At 38.8% G+C, this 23112-nt stretch overlaps 2 non-coding genes across 2 annotated transcripts; both read left to right on the forward strand.

Annotated features, from left to right (window-relative positions):
* Positions 1–7263: 7263 nt before the first annotated feature.
* Positions 7264–7369, forward strand: LOC141653985 (small nucleolar RNA R71). Its single transcript, XR_012547570.1, has one exon. It is a non-coding gene; the product is annotated as a small nucleolar RNA R71 (small nucleolar RNA).
* Positions 7370–13620: 6251 nt separating this feature from the next.
* LOC141654515 (small nucleolar RNA R71) lies at positions 13621–13727 on the forward strand. Its single transcript, XR_012548073.1, has one exon. It is a non-coding gene; the product is annotated as a small nucleolar RNA R71 (small nucleolar RNA).
* The last annotated feature ends 9385 nt before the right edge of the window (positions 13728–23112 follow it).

Raw genomic sequence — 23112 nt, forward strand, 5'->3', positions numbered from 1 at the left:
ATCAGACCCAAATGTTAATTTTGCCAGCTTTTCAAGACGAGCGTCTTTGGCCTTGGACGCTCGGGTTCCCTTCAAGACGAACGGATCCTCGTCGAGTCGCTCGGATTTTCCCTCTTCCTCACGGATTCAGGTCCATCAGTGGGTGCTTCGTAACCCGTGTCATTGATTCTTCATTTATTGTGGTCTTCATTGTGGGGGCACTACAAAGGCTTGGATAGCCTAGGCAATTGCTATCCCCACACTAAGGTAAAACACTACACATCAATAAACTCATTAGTCCCTCCCTCACTTCTCTCAAAATGACGAAAATCTTGATCAAGGCATAAAAATGTAAATCCAAAATTGACAAGAATGCAATACAATAATTGACAGGGCTGTCGTATACCTATAAAAAATAACTAACTAAACTAACTATATAGCTAGGGAAGTCAGGTGAATCTCCTCAGGGAGGCAAGATATCTGTAAGAGTCCGTCTATTTGGTCACAAATGGGGGGTTTGTAATTTGATTTCTAAACTAAAAAGGTTTAAAGGAAGAGAAATAAAGAAAGAGCAGTTAAGGCAGAAAAATAGAATTAAACTATCAAATAGAGAAGGGACATGTCAGGATTTCGGTTCACTACGGTAGTCCAGTGACTCAACTGTAAACAACTTAGATAAATTACTGCGAGACGGATATGGAAAGGTCCTTCCGGTCCACTTTCTATCCTAAATTATCACTAACTTAACTTCCGTCCTCGTCAGGGTAGTCTACTGTTCATAGCAGGTCTATTTAGTCCAATCTTCCGATCCAGGAATAAATTTAACCAGATTAAAAGGGTGACTCAGAAGCGTGCACTCAACTAAGTCGCTAAATACAGTTATATTGCTATGGGGACAGAATCTCACTAATAATTCATCCAACTTATCTACTACATCATCACATTTCTACCGTAGATCCCCTAATCCTAACATGAAACAGATTAGCTACTCATGCTATTAATATTGTCAGAACTAATAACGATGAACAAACTAATATTAAACATGATGAGACAATAATAAAATTGCATAAGAGGTAATTAGGGCAGAAGATTAAATAAAGCAAAACAAACAATAAAATGAATAAAAGAAAGATTAATATTAAAAAGGAGAAAGAGATTACAATCGCAAGAATCCGGCGTAAAGAACAAACAAATCCGAGCTAAATAACCCCGAAAGTAGAAGTTACAGTGAAGGGAAAAGAGAAGCGCCGTCTTTTTTTGTGAAGATGAAAATGATAGATAAAACTTAGATAATGAAAATGAATAATCGATCCTAATAACCTAGTTAACGTGCGTTTAAATAGAAAAACTACTAAGTCCATTAACTAAAACAAGTTCACGGGCTAATTAAAGCCCACGCCAGCCAAAACCACTCGATCGAGTAACCTGAAACCACTCGATCGAGCATTTCTCCAGATAATCTACTCGATCGAGTAGTTTTGTTACTCGATCGAGTAACCTCAATTTCCAGCACTTCTTGATCGAGTATAAAACTACTCGATCGACCAACTTCAGCTATAGAAACCACTCGATCGAGTGATTAAATAGCTCAATCGAGTATTCTTCCTTCAAATCAGCTCAAACTCGTGACCGACTACCTCGTAGACCGTTCTTTCACGCATCCCAATGCAAGATCTCACTCTGAAAAATCTCGTCTCCTCAAAATGCATGCAAAAAGGACGAAAATGGTGCGATTCCACTACTTTCGCGTTCATTTCTACAAAACGGACAAAACGAACCAAAGTAGCCAATTCGGGGGCAAAATGCAATATAAATAGTACGAAAGTACATAGAAATACGTGCTAAAATAGGCTAAAAAGACTATACAAAATGCACGTATCAAATCTCCCCAAACCGAACCGTTACTCGTCCTCGAGTAAACTAAAATGCAACTAATGGAATGGAAATGAAAACTGAGAGCTAGCTTAACTTGTCTACTTGAACCAATTTAATGCAACAGAAATTAACAGTCATAGCTAAGCAGTCAATACGCAAACGAGTTATAAGTTGTTTAGAAATATAGCTAACCTATTGACCTTGCAAGACCAACAAAATCGGACTCTCACGTGGTCACTCTTCTCTCATGAAGCAAAGGGTGAATAATATATGTGAAAGAGAGAAGGAGAAACAGTCACTCATCTAACTGCGACCTACATAGCATGCATGCAACAAAAATGAAAGACGATTCAAGTACTAATGCACACACTCCAACAGGACCATATAAGACCGTCCGAATCTCAACTGACTGAAAAATAAAGTAAGAGTGCCCTTCATTTGGCACACAGCTCACTAATCACATACACAATCTCCTCAAAAAATATGGAATAAGAACGGAGGAGTTAGACGGTCACAAACTTTCCTTTTTTAACACCGTTTAAATGAACCAACTAAAACAAATCAAATATTTTTCAACTCTTTCTTTTTTTTTTCACGTGAATCACACTTTTTCCATTTTTTTTTCTTTTCATCTTTTTTTCTCTTTTTCAATTCTTTTCAATTCTTTATTTTTTTCTTTCTTTTTCTTTTTCTCCTTCCTCTATTTTCACCAACTCCAATCAAATGATACGGGCCAAACTGCAGACGGAAAATCATACCACAAAAAGACATACTAAACTAGCTTGACTAGGCAGGCTCAGTTTGGGATGTAGCTAATGGGTCAAAAAGGCAATTTTGGCTTAAGTGGAGCTAATGGGTGAAAAATATAAGAAAAAGGGAAAATTGCAAGCACCTCCCAACATGTGACACCGACCACAAACCCGAATGTGTGCATTTGACAAGAAATTGAATGTCATAAAAGTGCAAAAATGATGAACATGCTATGCAAGGAGTACTACTCTCAATTCCTAATGAACTGGTCATGAATGTCACCAGTTATGGGCTCTAAACCTCAGAAATTATAAAGTAGGTTGCCAATTTATAGGTCAAGTCTAAACAGTCAGCTATATTTGAACAAAAACTCGTAGACTATGCGTATGACAAAGCAAATAACCATCAATAGAAGTGCAAGGCTCAATTAAAATGACAAGTTATAGTGCAGTATCATCACGGAAATCAACCATTCCGACTCAACCTATATGCAAAAATAAACGTGAAAATTTTTGAATTTTTTTGACATTTTTTTGACATTTTTCTGATTTTTTTTTTTTTTTTTTTGAAATAAATAAACAATGCAAGCTGAAATAAATAAACGTGAATGCAAAACAAATGCAAATGCAGACTCAAAAGGATGCAATACCCTCCCCAAACCAAAACGGACAACGCCCTCGTTGTCCTCCAGCATACACCAGCAGATATATACAGGGGAACGAGAATATACAACCAATAAAGAATAAAAAACAATAAAATAAAAAGGAGACAAAATAAATAAAAGAGCGAGAAGAAACATACAAAACATGAACTTCCCCAAACCAGCTAGAAAACTGGGGAAGTTAGTAGACCAGCAGCTACTCGTCAGCCTCCTCGTCATTGTCACGCACGTCCTCCACCGTCACCGTGAAGTCCGGGTCCACCTCCCGCTCTCTCCTCCTCCTGTGCTCAGCTCGAGCTCTCTCCGCCGCCGCCGCCAGGTCCTCGTCCTCCTCCTCCTCACTAGCAGACTCCGGGTACCCCTCAGCTGGGTACCGGTAAAAGGAAGGGTATGGCCAACCCTCTGGGATAGGACGGTGTCGCCTAATGTGATATTCGTATAGAGGGAACAAAGTCAAAGCTATGTCCCGCTCCATACGAGCCTGTCTCTCTACAATCTCAAATAACAAACCGTCACGGCGCCCTTAGTCCATGACCGAGGACGCCTCAAAGGGTGGTGGAGGTACAAAATTAGCCGGTAGGACCGGCTGTGTCTGTGTCTGGTCGGCAGGCGCGGGAGTAGGAGTCGGAGTAGGAGTCGGGATAGGAATAGGAGTGGTCGTGGAAGGTTGGCCGTTCCCAGAAGGTGTGGACCCCTCTCCGGTCTCAAGTCTACGCCGCTTCTTAGAGGCTGGTAAAGTGGTACGTGGTCGGACCTAGAGGTGGTAGTCAGGTAGAGGTGGAAGTCGGGCGCCCCGTGCGACTGTAGGCAAAGGGGCTAGACGGGGGAGAGTGGTGCAAGGTAAGTCCACGGACAAGGAACCGTCTATCTTCCAAGTCCGGTAGTCAGAAGTCAGCCAGGTCTGAGAGTGCATAGACGCTAGGCTCAGGTACCTATATCCCTCTAGGTACGGTAAGTCACGAGGCAAGGCAGGGAAAAGGGAACGGGTAAGATTTGTGGCTATGCCACCGCAGACGATAGATCCCGTGACCTTCTCCCCCTGGGCCTGGAAGTACTGGGCAGTCAAATAGGCGATGTTGAGGCTAAAAGGACCCTCGCAGTCAATGTTCAGGTAACCGCCTAAGATAGAGAGCTCGTTGTTGTTGATGTTGTTTGGCTCCCTTCGGCCAAAAATGGTACTCCCCATTAGTCTAAGAAAGTAACGGGCAGGGGGAAGGTGGACCTGAGCGAGCTTTCGCTCGGGAAAGGTGGTCTGGGCCAAGGTCCACCAAAGCTGACGAATGACCTTCCTAGGGGCAACAGTGACGCCCGTAAAGGAAAGGCCGAGTCTGGTACCAAACTCCTCCAATGTCATCGAAAAAGTCCGGTTGAAACACCGTAAAGACACAGAAAGACTAGTGGGGACAGCGTCGTGTGCCTCGGAGGAGAAGGTGAAGGAGCTGAAGAACTCGAGGCTCAGCTCCAGAAAGGTATGGCCACTCATAGTGATGAGTTCGGCCATCTCCGTGCCCCGTAAAAGCTAACAAACAGGCTCGTAGAAACCGAGCCTCTCAAGTGCCGGACGGTCTAAGAATCAGGTAGGGAGAAACTCACAGTCAACCAAGTGATAAAACCTCTTACGATGAATACCATTTACAAAAATTACCTGAGGGAACCTAGGGTGTGAGTCAAGAGAGTCATCCCCTCGAACAGTGACCGTGCCAGAAGGAGTAGCGGGAGTACTAGGAGCTGGCATAGCACGAGCATGACCGCGATCTCGGCCCCGGCCTCTAGAACCTGAGGTAGAAGACCGTGTAGTGACGGTGCGAGGAACTAGGGCCGCCTTAAAAGCAGCTGCGGCTGTAGGTAAGTCCGCCACAGGTGTGCTCACTGTGGCTGAAGTAGAGGCTGTGGCTGCAGCTATGACCGCCACTGAGTAAGAAAGGCTAGCAGCAGTGCTAGCAGTAGTAGTGGTTGTGACTGAGGTGGCAGCTGGAACAGGGCTAGCAGTAGTGCTAGCGGCAGTAAACACAGTACCGACAGTAGAAACTAGAAAAACAGTGGTACTGGAAGGTGCGGAGACGGTAGTAGCAGCAGGGACTACCGTCTCAGACAAAGAAAGGGACGGACTGGCAACAGAGCTCGAAGAAGGCATCGAGCTAGAATCCATCCTAAACAAATTGGGCAGGGGAATTTGATAAGAAGACGGCACGAAAACAGCGTGAAAATTCACAAAATAGTCGAAGAATTCGACTAACAGCCCAAAAATTCCCAAGTTTTCCTCAACAAATTCGAATGAGACAAGTGAACAGCAATAGGGGAAGGGTAGCAGGCATCAATGGCGGCAAATTAATCAACAACTGAAGCGAATTAAGTATAGCCAGTAGTTCAGACCAAATGACAGTCGAAAACTTGACTAAGATGAACCCTAATCACTATTATCCCACAACATTCGAATTAAACATGCAAAAATCAATGAGGTACGGGAATTGATCAACAAGTAAGATAAATAGGGCAAACAATTACAATTATAGTCGAAAAATTCGACCAAATAAGGAATTTCGAAACCCTAATCCTAATTCACTTCATAGAAAGCAAAATTAACGAAATTAAAATGCAAAGAAGTGTAGGAATTACTTACTTGATAATTAGGAACGTACAAATTGAGCAATTAATCGATTAACAAGAAAATTGGGCGATTTTTGATCGAAAAACCGTGGAACCCTAATTCCTCTAATAGACCGAGTAAAACAGCACGAATCAAGGGGAAAGTAGAGGGCAATGGACGATTAGTTAGCAAGGAATAAAATGTAGGTGGCGGATTTGGCAAATGGGCAAGAAAAATGGAGGTTTTGGGGTTTATTGATCGCAAATATGGAAGGGTGACGGAATAAAGCAAGAAGAAATGAAATAACCAAATGAAGAAGGGAGTTTAAAGAGACTCCATGCGTGTCCTTTGCAATTTTACTCGATCGAGTGGTTTATAACTGCTCGATCGAGAACTTCTTGTATTCATCTACTCGATCGAGTAAAATGTTACTCGATCGAGAACTCCTCTTTTCAGCTTTAGTCGATCGAGTAACTGGGAACCATTCGATCGAACAAAATCCACTCGATCGAGTACTTTAGTACTCGATCGAGCTCTTTTCCTCGTGTAAGCTCTTGAATTTGCTATTATTCCTTTGAATTTGCGTAAAATTCCCCAAACCTGCATAAAAACACTCGCAAAAATATCCCAAAATACCAAATACGTAAAGTAACAGTCTATAGTCTCTAATCTACGCTAAAAATTGTCTAAATTCTAATTGTCCTCGTGTAAGCTCTTTTCAAGTGCCTTGATAGATGCATCTTTTTGTTGATCACTTAGCTGCCACTGCTTTGTCAAAGACTGCAACATCGTCTTCAACTCACGTAGCTCACTTACTCCACCAGAAGATGATGCACCTTGATTAGGTGTAGGAAAGGAAGGGGGCTTCTGAAAGCCTTGTTGAGCCTTATGAGAAGGGACATATGGCTACTGTTGCTGCGGAGGAGGGGTAGGATTGAGCAAATTTTGACTTGTCCACCTCAAATTGGGATGGACTGCCCCTTGGTTGTTATAATATGTACCCCCTCCTTGCCTGTATTGTTAAAAAGCAAGGACCTGTTCCTTGTCCGTAAGACAGCCAACAGCAGTGTGACCGTCGTTGCTCCCACACCTCTCACATGTGACAGTCTCCCCTCTAGTAAGCAAATGGACCGTCTGAGGCTACCCAGCAGAATGCAACTCCAACTTATCAAACCTAGCATTCATGGCTTCCAGCTGAGCCACAACTTGCTTATCCACTGCATGAACTGTTCTAATACCATCCCTCGGGTTTCCATACTCAGCACAGTGGGTCGCCATCTCTTCAATAAGAGCCCATCCATTATCATCGTCGGTGTTCTTTTGAAATCTTCCGTTGGATAATGCATCAAGTATGGCTCTTTGATCATCGTATAGCCCATTGTAGAACTGATTAGACAGGAACCACGAATCAAAACCATGGTGAGGAATAGACCTCACCAACCTCTTGAAACGGCGCCAAGCTTCATAGAAAGTTTCATCAGGTGCTTGCTTGAAACTGGTAATCTTGGCCCTCAGCTGATTAGTGCGCTGCGGAGGGAAATATCCCTTATAAAAAGCAAGAGCAAGGGTCTCCCACTCTGTAACCCCTGCGGTCGTGCGGTCCAAATCAGTCAGCCACTCCCTGGCTGAGTCAGTCAAAGAAAAAGGAAACAACACCTCCTTAATCTTGTCTTCAGTTACCCCCTTTGTGGCAGGGATAGTAGAACAGTAGTCCGTAAAGACCTCCATATGCTTCCTCGGGTCTTCACCTGCCACACCTCTAAAGAGATTTCTCTCCACCAGATTGATATAGGAAGGACGGATGTCAAATGTATTCCCATCCTCAGTCTGGAGGTTGAAACCCTTTGGAATAGACGATGCTTTACGCTCCGAATGACTGGCAATGTTAGGCATCTTTACTGGTTGGCTTACAGAACTGAAAGTATCTTCTTCAAAATATGGATTTTCTGTAAATAGGAAATGCTGAAGCTCTGGTGTAACACCCCCATACTCCAAGTGCCTTACCAGGACCACTCAGGTATGAAGACATTACCATCTCGGTTACCCGAGGCAATGATAATCAAATAAACAATGAAGAAACAACGTTTAAATATAAATACTTAGCGAAGAGTTACAATTCTCAAAACCAAACCAAATGTGTAATACATGTCCTCAAACTGACTGTTCGAACTAAAATGTAAATAACTAATAAGCTACAGCGGAAGACTCCTATCATCATGTCGTGGCAATCCCGGCCTATCCCAAAGTACTCATCTCAATACCTCGCTCAATATCGCTCACCATCCCGAATGGATCACCGCAGTTTACAAAACAACACCGGGTCGTACTAATCACACAATTCAATATATATTAACAATAAGATAAACAGACAGCTTAACTGTCACACACACACAATCACGCCAAATCCAATCATCTCAATCACCGATCGTCCTTTGGACCTAGCCCCCCGATGGGGGACCGCAGCCGTACCCACCAAATCCCCGCTCCACATAGTGAGCGATAACCCTGTCCATTAATGTGCACATCCCTTCTGTGGCGGGTTCCACAGAAGGCGAAACTAGGGCGTGAAGCCACTCCCGCAAGTGACCCCACTCAGCCGAGGCCACGCCTCGCGAACCATAGACAACGATCACAACCACAATCACAATACAATTACAATATCAAACAACCAAACACAACACATCAACCAATATCCCATTATGGGACTAATACTGAGTAGGAAATCCTACCTGGTAAGCACACAATCAGACGGTCTCTACTGCTGAATCAAAAAGCTTCCTCTATGAACCCTCCTTCTATCATACAACATATAAAGGCTACCAAATCACATACTACACATAAACCCCCAAATCTCTAAATTAGGGTTTAACCAAATCAAAGGAAAGACAATAAAAAGGGTACATAGATCTTACCCTCGACGCAAGGAACTCAACGGTATAACCAACGACGAGAACTGACCTTCCAAACTCCGGGGATTGCTAATTATGCGATTAGGATGAAGAACTTGCTTGCTTTCTCTCTTAAACTGTAATTTAGGTTTTGCAAAAGTGATTTAGAATAATGACGATAAAGCTTATATACCTTAATCGCATAATTAACAAAACTCGAGAAAACTCCCCGTAAAACCGGACACTCGATCGAGTACCCGAGGTACTCGATCGAGTACCCCCTTACTCGATCGAGTACCCTAGCTACTCGATCGAGTACCCAACAGGTCAGAAACGTTTCTAAAACGCAACTCACCCTTACTCGACAGAGTAAGGCCTACTCGATAGAGTACCCCAAGACTTATAAATACGGAGTATTACAGTCTTCCCTCCTTAAAAGGAACTTCCTCCCCGAAGTTCAAACCACTACTAGACAAAGGTACTCCCATAACATTCCCGACTCAACAACCAAAACAAAATTCAACATAAAATGTGTTACTAACCCAACTCATCCCGATTAACCAAATCAAAGGAAAGACAATAAAAAGGGTACATAGATCTTACCCTCGACGCAAGGAACTCAACGGTATAACCAACGACGAGAACTGACCTTCCAAACTCCGGGGATTGCTAATTATGCGATTAGGATGAAGAACTTGCTTGCTTTCTCTCTTAAACAGTAATTTAGGTTTTGCAAAAGTGATTTAGAATAATGACGATAAAGCTTATATATCTTAATCGCATAATTAACAAAACCCGAGAAAACTCCCCGTAAAACCGGACACTCGATCGAGTACCCAACAGGTGAGAAACTTTTCTAAAACGCAATTCACCCTTACTCGACAGAGTAAGGCCTACTCGATAGAGTACCCCAAGACTTATAAATACGGAGTATTACATCTGGTTCGAAAGTACTCAAGTCTTTCTTTCGTGATTCTCTTTGCAGACAGAGTCTATGCCTGAACAGTCTCTCTGGCTCATAATCAGCTGAAACTAACTCAAACCTGTCTGACCTGGGCATACACAACACTGAAAGAAAATAAATAAGAACTGCCTTAAGGAATAAAAATTCCCTAAGACGGATAAAATAAACGAAACAAAGACAGATAGGGCAATTGCCTCCCCGGCAACGGCGCCAAAATTTGACAGGGCTGTCGTATACCTATCAAAAATAACTAACTAAACTAACTATATAGCTAGGGAAGTCAGATCGATCTCCTCAGGGAGGCAAGATATTTGTAAGAGTCCGTCTATTTGGTCACAAATGGGGGGTTTCTAATTTGATTTCTAAACTAAAAAGGTTTAAAGGAAGAGAAATAAAGAAAGAGTAGTTGAGGCAGAAAAATAGAATTAAACTATCAAATAGAGAAGGGACATGTCAGGATTTCGGTTCACTACGGTAGTCCAGTGACTCAACTACAAACAACTTAGATAAATTACTGCGAGACGGATATGGAAAGGTCCTTCCGGTCCACTTTCTATCCTAAATTACTACTAACTTAACTTCCGTCCTCGTCAGGGTAGTCTACTGTTCATTGCAGGTCTATTTAGTCCAATCTTTCGATCCAGGAATAAATTTAACCAGATTAAAAGGGTGACTCAGAAGCGTGCACTCAACTAAGTCGGTAAATACAGTTATATTGCTATGGGGACAGAATCTCACAAATAATTCATCCGACTTATCTACTACATCGTCACATTTCTACCGTAGATCCCCTAATCCTAACATGAAACAGATTAGCTACTCATGCTATTAATATTGTCAAAACTAATAACGATGAACAAACTAATATTAAACATGATGAGACAATAATAAAATTTCATAAAAGGTAATTAGGGAAGAAGATTAAATGAAGCAAAACAAACAATTAAGATGAATAAAAGAAAGATTAATATTAAAAAGGAGAAAGAGATTACAATCGCAAGAATCCGGCGTAAAGAACAAACAAATCCGAGCTAAATAACCCCGAAAGTAGAAGTTACAGTGAAGGGAAAAGAGAAGCGCAGTCTTTTTTTGTGAAGATGAAAATGATAGATAAAACTTAGATAATGAAAATGAATAATCGATCCTAATAACCTAGTTAACGTGCGTTTAAATAGAAAAACTACAAAGTCCACTAACTAAAACAAGTTCACGGGCTAATTAAAGCCCACGCCAGCCAAAACAACTCGATCGAGTAACCTGAAACCACTCGATCGAGCATTTCTCCAGATAATCTACTCGATCGAGTAGTTTTGTTACTCGATCGAGTAACCTCAATTTCCAGCACTTCTTGATCGAGTATAAAACTACTCGATCGACCAACTCCAGCTATAGAAACCACTCGATCGAGTGATAAAACAGCTCGATCGAGTATTCTTCCTTCAAATCAGCTCAAACTCGTGACCGACTGCCTCGTAGGCCGTTCTTTCACGCATCCCAATGCAAGATCTCACTCTGAAAAATCCCGTCTCCTCAAAATGCATGCAAAACGGAAAAAAATGGTACGATTCCACTACTTTCGCGTTCATTTCTACAAAACGGACAAAACGAACCAAAGTAGCCAATTCGGGGGCAAAATGCAATATAAATAGTACGAAAGTACATAGAAATACGTGCTAAAATAGGCTAAAAAGACTATACAAAATGCACGTATCAATAATTAAAATGCAAGTTAGGGAGTTAGAATATTTACAAGTGGTGGTTTAGGGAGGACTCCACCAAACTCTCATCCAATAATGAGGTGTCAAGGGGGCATGTTCAAGGTGTTGTTGATGTTACTCAACACCTTGAAGAAGTAGTCGAAAGCTTGTTCATTGTCATGATAAAGATCTTCAATAGACCTTTGCACTTGTTGTTCTTCATGGTGGTCTTGGGTCATAGCATTACCGATATAGGGATTGAATATCCCTTCAAACTCACCATCCCAAAGACCGCATACTTCGTCTACTTGGTCACTAAAACTGTCATGAGTTGATGAAGACAACTCTCCTTCTTTCTTATCTTGGCCAATGAGGCCTTCTTCTTTACTTGTCATGGGTGAACTTTTCAAGCTCTCTTTGTTGCAATTTCCTTGCTCTTTTGATGGAGCATCCTCCACTTTATTCTTCTATTGAAATGCCAACTTCTTCCTATCATCTTGCCGGCTATGGTGATCAACCATAAAACATGGCTCATGTAATCGTGGACCTCTTATTGTCTTGTCAAGATTGAAAGTGATGGTTTCATCTCCCACTTCAAGGGTGAGCTCTCCATGTTTTACATCGATCACCGCTCCAGCGGTGTGTAAGAAAGGTCTTCCTAAAATAATAGGAATGTTGGAGTCTTCTTCCATGTCAACAATAACAAAATCCACCGGGATAAAGAACTTGCCAATTCTTACCGGCACATCTTCCCATACCCCTAAAGGTATCTTTGTTGATCTATCCGCCATTTGAAGTGTGATATTAGTGCACTTGAGTTCTCCCATTCCTAGCCTCTTGCTTACCGAATATGGCATGACACTAACACTTGCCCCAAGGTCACATAAAGCTTTGTTGATCGTTGTGTCGCCAATGGTACATGGAATGGAGAAACTTCCTGGATCCTTTAGTTTTGGAGGTGAACTTCCTTGTAGGATGGGACTACTCACTTTAGTGAAAGCAATAGTCTCAAGCTTCCGGATGGAGTTCTTCTTCGTAAGAATATCTTTCATATACTTTGCATAGGCCGGAACATGATTGATTAATTCCGTAAACGGAATTGAGACTTCCAAATTCTTCACAATCTCCATGAATTTTCCAAGTTGGTCATCAAACTTAGGCTTAGGTTGACGACTTGGAAAAGGAAGTCTAATCACAATAGGCTCCTTCTCTTTGGCCTTCTCTTCATCCTCCTTTGAAACTTTTTGAATGGTGGATTCTTCTTCCCTACAGTTTTCAACAACTCTTTCCTTGTCACTAGCATTTACAACATCTTCATCAACGGGCCTCTTCGGCCCTTCATAGCTTGTACCACTCCTCAAATGGATAGCACTCACCGATTCTTGTCTTGGGGGATTACCTTGAGGTGGTAATTGCCCCTTTTGTCTTTGTGAACTTGAAGATTCTAATTGAGACATTTGGGTCTCCAACATCTTTGTGTGAGCTAGTATGTTGTTAATGGTGATGTCTTTTTCTTGGCTATCCTTTTGCATTCGAGTGAAAAACTCTTGTTGGTTCTTTTGCATTTGGAGGACCGCTTTTTGAACATCAAAACCTTGGTCATTTGATTGAGTGTATGGAGTTTGATTTTGGTAACCTTGGTTTTGGTTGTAAAAGGGTCTTTGATTTTGGTTTCTCATTAGAGGTGGGGTGTATGTTGGTTGAGGGTTTTGAACATTTTTGCTTTTGTATGAGAGGTTGGGATGGAATTTGGTGTTTTCATTGTAATAGTTGGAATAAGGGGAACCACTCTTGAAATGCTTGGAAAGCATTCACTTGTTCCCCTACATTCACTTTGGTCATGTCCCAAAGTTCTACAACTCTCACATATTCCGCTTGGAATTGATGAAGATGCCACCATGGCATTAACATGTTGCTTAGGTGATTTGGAGGCTTCTTCATATTTAGCCATAGCCTTCGCAAACTTCAAATTAATGGTATCAATATGAGCACTAAGTTGGGCACCCAATTGAGTAATACAGTCCACTTCATGCTTTCCTCCTCTAGTAGCCTTTCGAGGTCTACTATATTGTGAGTTATGGACCGCCATTTCCTCAATCTTGTTCCATGTTTGATTATCGTCAACTTCGGTAAACATACCATTTGATCACATGTTGAGAATGTTTCGGGAGTCTTCATAAAGACCATTCCAAAATTGTTGTACCAAGAACCACTCGCTAAGTTCATGATGAGGACATGAGCGACAAGTTCCTTTGAATCGCTCCCAAGCTTCATACAATGATTCTTCGTCCCTTTGTTTGAACCCCGTGATTTGGGCTCTTAGCATGTTAGTCTTTTCCGGAGGGTAGAACATTTTGTAGAAAGCAAGTGCCAATTTCTTCCAAGATTCAATACCAAGAGTAGCCTTATCAAGGCTCTTTAACCATTATTTCGCGGTACCAATCAAAGAAAAAGGAAATAAGACCCATCGAATTTGGTCTTGAGTCACTCCGGTTTGTGAAATCGCTTCACAATAGTCACGAAAAGTCTCCATATGAGAATGAGGGTCTTCACTAGGCATCCCCCCAAATTGGCTTCTTTCGACTAATTGGATAAATGCGGATTTTGCAATGAAATTACCGGTCAAATGTTGTGGTGTGGGAGTACCATTTGGTAGGTTCTCCTCGGTTGGTACGGAATGTGATGAAAATTTAGGCATTGTGGGTTGATTTTGTGGTGGGTTATGTGTTGGGTTATCTTCTCCTTCTCTTGCAAAAGGGTTGATGAACTCAATATTGTTTGGTTGAATGTCCACAAGCTCACCAATACCTCTCAAAGTATTTCTAGCAAGTCTTCTATTGGTTGTCAAAGTTCTTTCAATTTCGTGATCAATGGGTAACAAGTTACCTTGTGATCTTCTAGACATGCAAAATATCAAACAACTTGAAAACAATTAGAACAAACCTTGAGGATTTTTACTTCCCCAAGGCAAAGAAAGACACAGCTAAGAACAATCAAAGAAAATCAAATCAAGTTAACACCGTCCCCGGCAACGGCGCCATTTTTGGTTCGTCGGTTTTGTTACTCGTCATCAAAAGTTACGTAGCCAAAACAATATTTATAACTTCACAAACTACTCTACTATTAGTAAAGAAGTAAGTAAAGGTCGGATCCCAAGGGACAGGTATTGATGTAGGATTTTCGATTGCAAATGGTCGTGTCTAAGGGTGTCACAATTTGGGTTGAGGTAGGAGATCAACTAAGCTAGAAAGCAATGTAAATAAAACAAGTAAGATGATTAAAATGAGATGTAAACAATTGACTAAAAGCACTAGAGTATCATGGGTTCATAGGGGATTCATGGGATTTGATCATACAAACATATTTTCTACTAGATGAAAGCAATTATTGTTGTCATGGGATCGAGTTAGTGGATATCTTACAATCCCTAGGAAGGTTTGGGTCCCGGAGCCGAATCGATTAGATTGTACAACACCTACAAGTCGACTTAATACTCCCTATCCAACTATATGCATGGTCTAATAAGACTCGAGTTGGTTTATGTCTTACAAGTCTCATTGAAAAGGTAAGTGATGGGTAAAAAATGTAAGGATTCATAGGCTCGCATTTCATCAAACATAACATGTGCATAAGTTGAAATCACAACAAGCAAGTAAATTAATTATGAAAATATATTAGATTAAGCATGAATTATCCCCCATGTTGGTTTCCCCTAATTCCCCATTAACCCTAGTTAAGAGACTACTCACTCATTATCAAATTTAACATGCTAACAAGGTTGTCAATCACATTAACAAAGCAGAACATGATGGATGAATGGAAATGATTAACAATAATTAAAAAGGGTTTAAGAGAATTATACCTAATGATGATTCCAAAATAATAAGCAAAGAATAATAGAAGTACTTGATGATTGATGGAAGGTTGTCAATCTCCTAATAATACCCAAATAATCTTCAATTACCAAAAATAAAGGATGAACAATAGAGAAATTAAGGAAATAAGATTTGTATTAATGCTTAATTAAGAGTTGATTACAAGATTAAGATGAGATTAGAACATAAAAAGAGCATAAGAAGGATATGTTAATCTAATTAGTACAATGGGGTATTTATACTAAGGATTAGGTACATAAATTAGGGTTACTATGGGCTTAAATGACGATTAAGACCCTTAAGAAAAGTTGAAGAAGTGCTCCTCTCGAAGGAGATGCTCATCTCCGCTTCGCTAGTCTTCATAGAATATGCTCATCCCGAGCGGGCTGAGGGAGAGACGGGCTGCACTGGAAAGGAATCCGAGCGGCTAGGTGAGGGCGACGCTCGGATTGAGAGGGGTCAGGACGAGTGGATTGGCCAGAGGATGCTCGGATTGTAGCAGGCCAAGACGCTCGTCCCGTGCACTGGGACGCCCGGACTGTAAGCTAGTGAGCTTCTTCTTCTTTTCTTTCTCTAACAATCCTTAAGGATTTTGTTGGAGATGCAAGGATCTTCCCATCATTGCCCATTTACTTCATTATTTACATAGGCCTTCTAGTCTTGTCTTTACTTCGATGCTTGGTCATTAGATTCGATCAATTTAGCTCCATTTTGCCATGAAAATGCAAGGTTCTTACTCCTTTCCTACCAAGGGAACAAAACCTCAAAGAATATGGAAAACGAAAGACTAAAGATAGTAAATGACCCAATTATGTACTAAAAAGCATAGGAACGAGGCTAATTCGGGGACTAAATATGCTCTAAAATGAGTCACATCAACCATTTACTAAAATAACTGCAGAAGACAAAGGCTAATCTTTCAGTCTGGCAATTAGTTGCGAGTTCATTTCCCCATCGTCAAGGCTTACTGCAAGCATTCGCCAAACTGAACGTAGCGCACAATTCTATGCCTGACGACGTAGTCAACCTAGTCTTACAAGACTCAGTTAAGCTAAGTAACCCAGTTACTTTTTCAGATGAGGATTTGCCTCCCTTCGGCGCCACTCATAACCTCGCTCTATAAATTACAGTCACATGCTTAAAGAAAAACGTACCAATGACTTTGGTGGATGATGGCTCCGCAGTCAACGTCATACCATTGAAGACCGCATACAAGTTGGGCATGAAAGAATCAGATTGGACTCCTACCAACCAAGGTGTTTGAGCATACGATGGAACACGACGTAAAGTAGTAGGGCTAATCAACCTCCTAATAGCCAGAGGGCCAATTGAGCGAAAGGTTAATTTCCAAATAGTAGACATCGAAGCATCCTTTAATATATTTCTGGGAAGGCCTTGGATTCACACTTCCAAAGCGGTAACATCCACCTTGCACCAGAAAATCAAAATTCCTCTAGACGGCAAAATAGTGACGATCACTTCGTCACCTATCAAGGCTGTGATAGAGAAAATGTCAAGCAATCAAGTAGTCACAGACCCAGTACATGAGGTTGGGGGTTTTCAGAGCATAAATCTTGTAGAGAGCGAACTGGCGCCTCAATACTTCAACCCATACTCCAAATTGGTGGTCAACCACATACTCAAGTCCCAGGGATACTTCCCAGGAATTCCATTAAATCCCACCAAGAAGAATACCTTTGCACCTTACAAAGAAGGAAAGTCTCAAAGGATACCATTAGGATTGGGATACAAACCCACGAAGGCAAAAGCCTTAGAAATGCTCACTCAGTTTCAAAACCGTAAAAACAAAGGAATCGAAATGTTATCCTATCACCCTACCCTAAACGGATACTTCGTCAGGGAGGGGAGTCAGGAATACTTTCATGGGTTTCCCGAACCTTGGCATTATAAGGGAATACAACTAGCTTGAATCGAGGTCTTCCACTATTGCTATTTCATCCCTTCAGAAACGGTTCCTACCGTTAAAACTCGTCAAAAACCTTGTTTAGACGAACAAGCTGTTAGCCTTCTATTTGGAGAAGACCGATTCGTCAGGGCAGCACATGATGATCTCATTACCATGATACTTCAAGATGACCATTTCAACCCGACAACACTAATTACCGACACCAGCTCGAATCATCAGAAAGGATGGAGAAGGTCGATCAAGTGGACTAACAACCAAGGAAAACTCTTCAAGGTCATTGCTGGAGAAGGATAGATGTTCAAAGGAGCACCTGAAGACAACGAATTCGAGTCAGAGTCGAAGTCGGAGTCGGAAATGTTGGAGTATGTTTCCTCAACAATAGTGCGATCACATGATTTAAAATCATAATTAAATCTCATAATAAGAATACATAAGGGATGATTCATTATATAGTCAACTGATCAAACATTAATCAGTAATGATTGGATAACTAGAGTTTGACATTACTGTCGTTTGACGGTGGTGATCAGTTGATCCCTTAAGGTCACACCTATAGGACGATTCTCAAACTGAAAAGTTAATTAATCGTATATTGATACGGATTAATTAAATCCTTAAATTGAACAAATTTATAAGAGAGAGTTATATATCTTATTGTAATGTGATTAAATAAGATTCAATTTAGTAATTAATATGTTACATTACTAAAATTGATTAATGTTCGTGAAACTTTTGAGATAAGAGTAATTAGTTAGTTATAATTACAAAATGTTGTAGATTATATTAACTAGGCTTAATGTGACCCATTTTATATACATGTAATTATGAATTACTTGTTAATTTGTTAAATGTAATTTATATAAATATATAATGATATTTAATTTGTTAAATATGCATTATTATGCCTTATGACATATTACTTGTCATATGTCACACAAATTACAAATGACAAATTACAAAAGATAAAATGGAGTCCATTTTACATATGGGTGCCGGTTTTAAGTAGGTTGTTTATGGTTTATTATTTTTTAATTGAGAAAAACCATCATGACTACCCTAAACTAGACCTACACCTAGCCTCTCTTGTGAAGACAAAAAGTAAATTGAGAAGAGCAATTTTGGCACCCAAGGAGAGCAATAACCGGCACCTCCCCTCCCCCCTCTCTTCCCATTTGATGTGGTTGTTTCTCATTTTTCATTATAGAGAAAAAAACCGCTTATGCTCTTCCTCTCCCTATAATCTCACATAAATAGTTTTTATGCATCATTTTGTTAATAGATCTAATATAGAATATTACTAAATGTGTAGTAATTTTATTAGATTAAAATTTAAGGTAACTAATACTGTAGTAATTTTATTAGATTAAAATTTAAGGTAACTAATATTATTATCTAGTTAGTAATAATATTAGTTTTGTGGGATAGTCTTGGGTGGAACTTAGAGGAGTGTTCCTATACTTGGAACTTTGGATTGTGGAGGATCATCCAAAATATGTTCTAGCTCAAGATCAAGTATAGAAAGGAGTCTTACACTTGTGCCCAAATTTCGGTCAACATGCATGTAAGTAGAAATCAATTTTTCTCCTTATTTGTTTATTTTATCATGCATGCAACTAGATCCACGTAAATATAAATTATAAGTAATTTATAAAATGATTAGATGAGTCTAATATAGGTATATGAATCTAACAATTGGCATCAAGAGATTTGGTGTTGCGTGCATAATCGGTTTGGTTTTTCCGAGTTAAATGTAACTTAATTGATACGTGCATTTTGTATAGTCTTTTTAGCCTATTTTAGCACGTATTTCTATGTACTTTCGTACTATTTATATTGCATTTTGCCCCCGAATTGGCTACTTTGGTTCGTTTTGTCCGTTTTGTAGAAATGAACGCGAAAGTAGTGGAATCGTACCATTTTCGTCCTTTTTGCATGCATTTTGAGGAGACGGGATTTTTCAGAGTGAGATCTTGCATTGGGATGCGTGAAGGAACGGTCTACGAGGCAGTCGGTCACGAGTTTTTGCTGATTTGAAGGAAGAATACTCGATCAAGCTGTTTTATTACTCGATCGAGTGGTTTCTATGGCTGGAGTTGGTCGATCGAGTAGTTTTATACTCGATCAAGAAGTGCTGGAAATTGAGGTTGCTCGATCGAGTAACCATTCAACTCGATCGAGTGGTTTCAGACTACTCGATCGAGTGATTTTGGCTGTCGTGGGCTTTAATTAGCCCGTGAACTTGTTTTAGTTAATGGACTTAGTAGTTTTTCTATTTAAACGCACGTTAACAAGGTCATTAGCATATTCTATTCATTATCTAAGTTTTATCCTACTTTGAATCTTTCACAATAAAGACTGCGCTTCTCTTTTCCCTTCACTGTAACTTTGTTTTCGGGGTTATTTAGCTCGGATTTGTTTGTTCTTTACGCCGGATTCTTGCGATTGTAATCTCTTTCTCCCTTTTTAATACTAATCTTTCTTTTATTCATCTTAATTGTTTGTTTTACTTCATTTAATTCTCTGCCCTAATCACCTTTTATGCAATTTTATTATTGTCTCATCATGTTTAATATTAGTTATTTATTTGTTATTAGTATTTACAGTATTAATAGCGATATGAGTAGCTAATCTTTTTCATGTTAGGATTAGGGAATCTACGGTAGAAATGTGACGATGTAGTAAATAAGTTGGATGAATTATTTGTGAGACTCTGTCCCCATAGCAATATAACTGTATTTACCGACTTAGTTGAGTGCACGCTTCTGAGTTACCATTTTAATCTGGTTAAATTTATTCCTGGATCGGAAGATTGGACTAAATAGACCTGCTATGAACAGTAGACTACCCTGACGAGGACGGAAGTTAAGTTAGTGGTAATTTAGGATAGAAAGTGGACCGGAAGGACCTTTCCATATCCGTCTCGCAGTAATTTATCTAAGTTGTTTACAGTTGAGTCACTGGACTACCATAGTGAACCGAAATCCTGACATGTCCCTTCTCTATTTGATAGTTTAATTCTATTTTTCTGCCTTAATTGCTCTTTCTTTATTTCTCTTCCTTTAAACCTTTTTAGTTTAGAAATCAAATTACAAACCCCCCATTTGTGACCAAATAGACGGGCTCTTGCAGATATCTTGCCTCCCTGAGGAGATCGACCTGACTTCCCTAGCTATATAGTTAGTTTAGTTAGTTATTTTTGATAGGTATACGACAGCCCTGTCATTAATTAAAACTACATATTTTGTGATTTATGAGGATAAAGCCACGAAAATTTTTGCATGTTATACATTCTGGTTCTAATATATTTTTTTTGTCATATTGATGATTTATGGATGATTATTGCTTATTTTAATGATGTTTAGTGAAATAATTACATTTTTATGAGTAAAATGAACTTTTATTCACTAAAAATAGTTAAACTTCACTACTGGCCGTGATTTTTTCGTATGACCTCACATGAATATTTTATGTATTGTATGTAAAATTTTGTATTAATGTGATTAATATTTCATGATTTATGATTTTTATGTGATAAAAATGGTATAAATGGAGGTTAAATGACTAAAAATAGTTAAACTTTGAAATAGGCCATAAAAGTTTAATATGATGTGACATGCATATTTTACAGATGGTATGTAAAATTTTAGATACATGTGATTTATTATGCATGATTTATAATTTTAATGGTTAAAATTATATAAATAGAGACTATTTTTAGCAAAAATAGCTAAAATGAATTCTATGGCATGAAATTTTTCCCTAATGTTTTATATTTGATATGAACATCAGATCTAATATTGCATGTTAAATTTTGATTGATTTAATATGTTTATTGATTTTTATGTGATAAAATCGATAAAAGGACAACTTTATTAGTCATAAAAATAAATTCGAAATTTTTTGTTGAAATTTTGCCATTTCCAGGTCCTTGAAATTATTTAAGAATGTTTAAAATTTTGATTTTGATTTTTCCATAATTTTTATGTTTAATTTGAAATTAAATGGTAAAAGTTATGATTTATACGATTTATTAATGAAATAAATATAATTGTTTTGTGGGCAAATTTTATTGAGTTTTTGAAATCTTGGTAATATTCCAGTTTTTACAAAATTGTGATTTCGAATTTTTCCAAATTTTTATGATTTTTTTGGGAATTATTTCATAATTGTTATGGTTAAAAGAAGATTAATAAGCAATAATACAAAACCAAGTTGAATAACAGTCAAAAATTGAGTGAAGACTAATTTTTGAGTCCTAAGAGAGTTGGTATAATTAACTTGGGCTTAAATTTGATTTAAGTATTGATTGGTGATTTTAATAAGTTATTATCACGCATTTTCATAAAACCGGATTATATACGATATAAGGTTGAAGTAGGGCGATTTGGCACATTAATTTGGCATGTTAGTTCATATAATAATACTGCATATTTCATTGTTGAATGTCATATTTTATTTATATAATTTTGAATTATGTAATTTTATCTTAGTATGGCCTTAGTTTTTAATTGGTATTACCCGTAATGAAAGAGAATATCGATTTGGTTGTAATTTTAATGTGATTTCGCATCACCGTTTTGTAATTCAATAGATTTAATTTTTTATTACAAATGTATAATAGGAATAGACATGTATTTTTATTATTATTTTGTAATTCCAGAGTTTCCTAAAGACGGAGCCATTCGAAAAGGAGTTCCGGTCAAGACAGTATTTTCCTTGGGAGGCGTGTCACATAAATTTCAAGGGACCAAAGGAGTTGGTTTCCGAATTTGTAATAGATTATTTGATTTTCTATTTTAGGAAGGTCATATTAGGAAATTTATTTATTGCTTTGCATTTTTCATTATATGTTGCATGCATTGTCAAATCGCCATAAACAACACATGCATATCATATTAAGTAATCGACCGTGTCAACTATAATTATCGATAATTCAACTTTTAGCTCACTTTAAATTGATACATAATAAATTGACAAGACTTTTACTTTTAAAAGATTGAGACTTAGCTTTACCAAATACTAGGAGCCCATGAATCTCAATTTCATATAGGTACAATACGGTATTGAAATATTATACCGGGGTGCTTGCTTTGACGTTGGATGAGTGGGGTAATAAATAGTTATTACACTTCAAAAATTTGGTTGATCTCAACGAAGGTATTTTGCGACCGTAGCCACAAAAGGTTTGGGCTAAAGATGAACTTAACGTAAATTCATCAACCGAGAGTTCTAATTGTAGAATTGGTTAAGAGGGTTAACCCACCAAGTTGTATTAGTAAAAGTTGTAGAGGGACCGTTGTCCCACAATCGAGCTAGTATGGATTTGGATCTCAGAATCATTTATATAATTGGGTGGAGGTCATTATATAAATGCTAGAACATGCTAAAATGTTTTAGATATAACGATGAATGTTTAAATCTCCCACTATTTCGTTGTTTTTAATGTTGTTCAATTTCATTACTCCTACTCATATGCGATATCATTCGATTGTAACACGAGTCTCTGCTAAACCACTATTGCTAACGACAAAGAATCTCTTTCTAAAATTTGAACCGTATCATAGGTTGTGGACTAGCTCCATAGGAATCGTTCTATTCCGTAGAACTTGATAGGAGTCATCCTATGCAAATATAAGATTAGCATCTTAAATTCCTATCATACCTATGTATGATTTCTTGGGAAGAAATATGACTAGAGGAATTGATTAGTCAAAATATGTTTTGATAATTCTTCTATACATTCTTGGTTCAAAAGTCTTATTGCTTACTTGTCATCAAGCACTTAAGTTGTTAAGAACATGACAATGTTAAATTTGTAAATTAATTTGTTAGAAATTTTGATTCACCAAATACCACTATAAGAGTTCATCCTTGTGAAGGATTAACTAGGAATTTATATGAAGATAAGT

This window comes from Silene latifolia, chromosome 4, assembly GCF_048544455.1.
Source record: "Silene latifolia isolate original U9 population chromosome 4, ASM4854445v1, whole genome shotgun sequence".
In the NCBI taxonomy this organism is placed as follows: Eukaryota; Viridiplantae; Streptophyta; class Magnoliopsida; order Caryophyllales; family Caryophyllaceae; genus Silene; species Silene latifolia.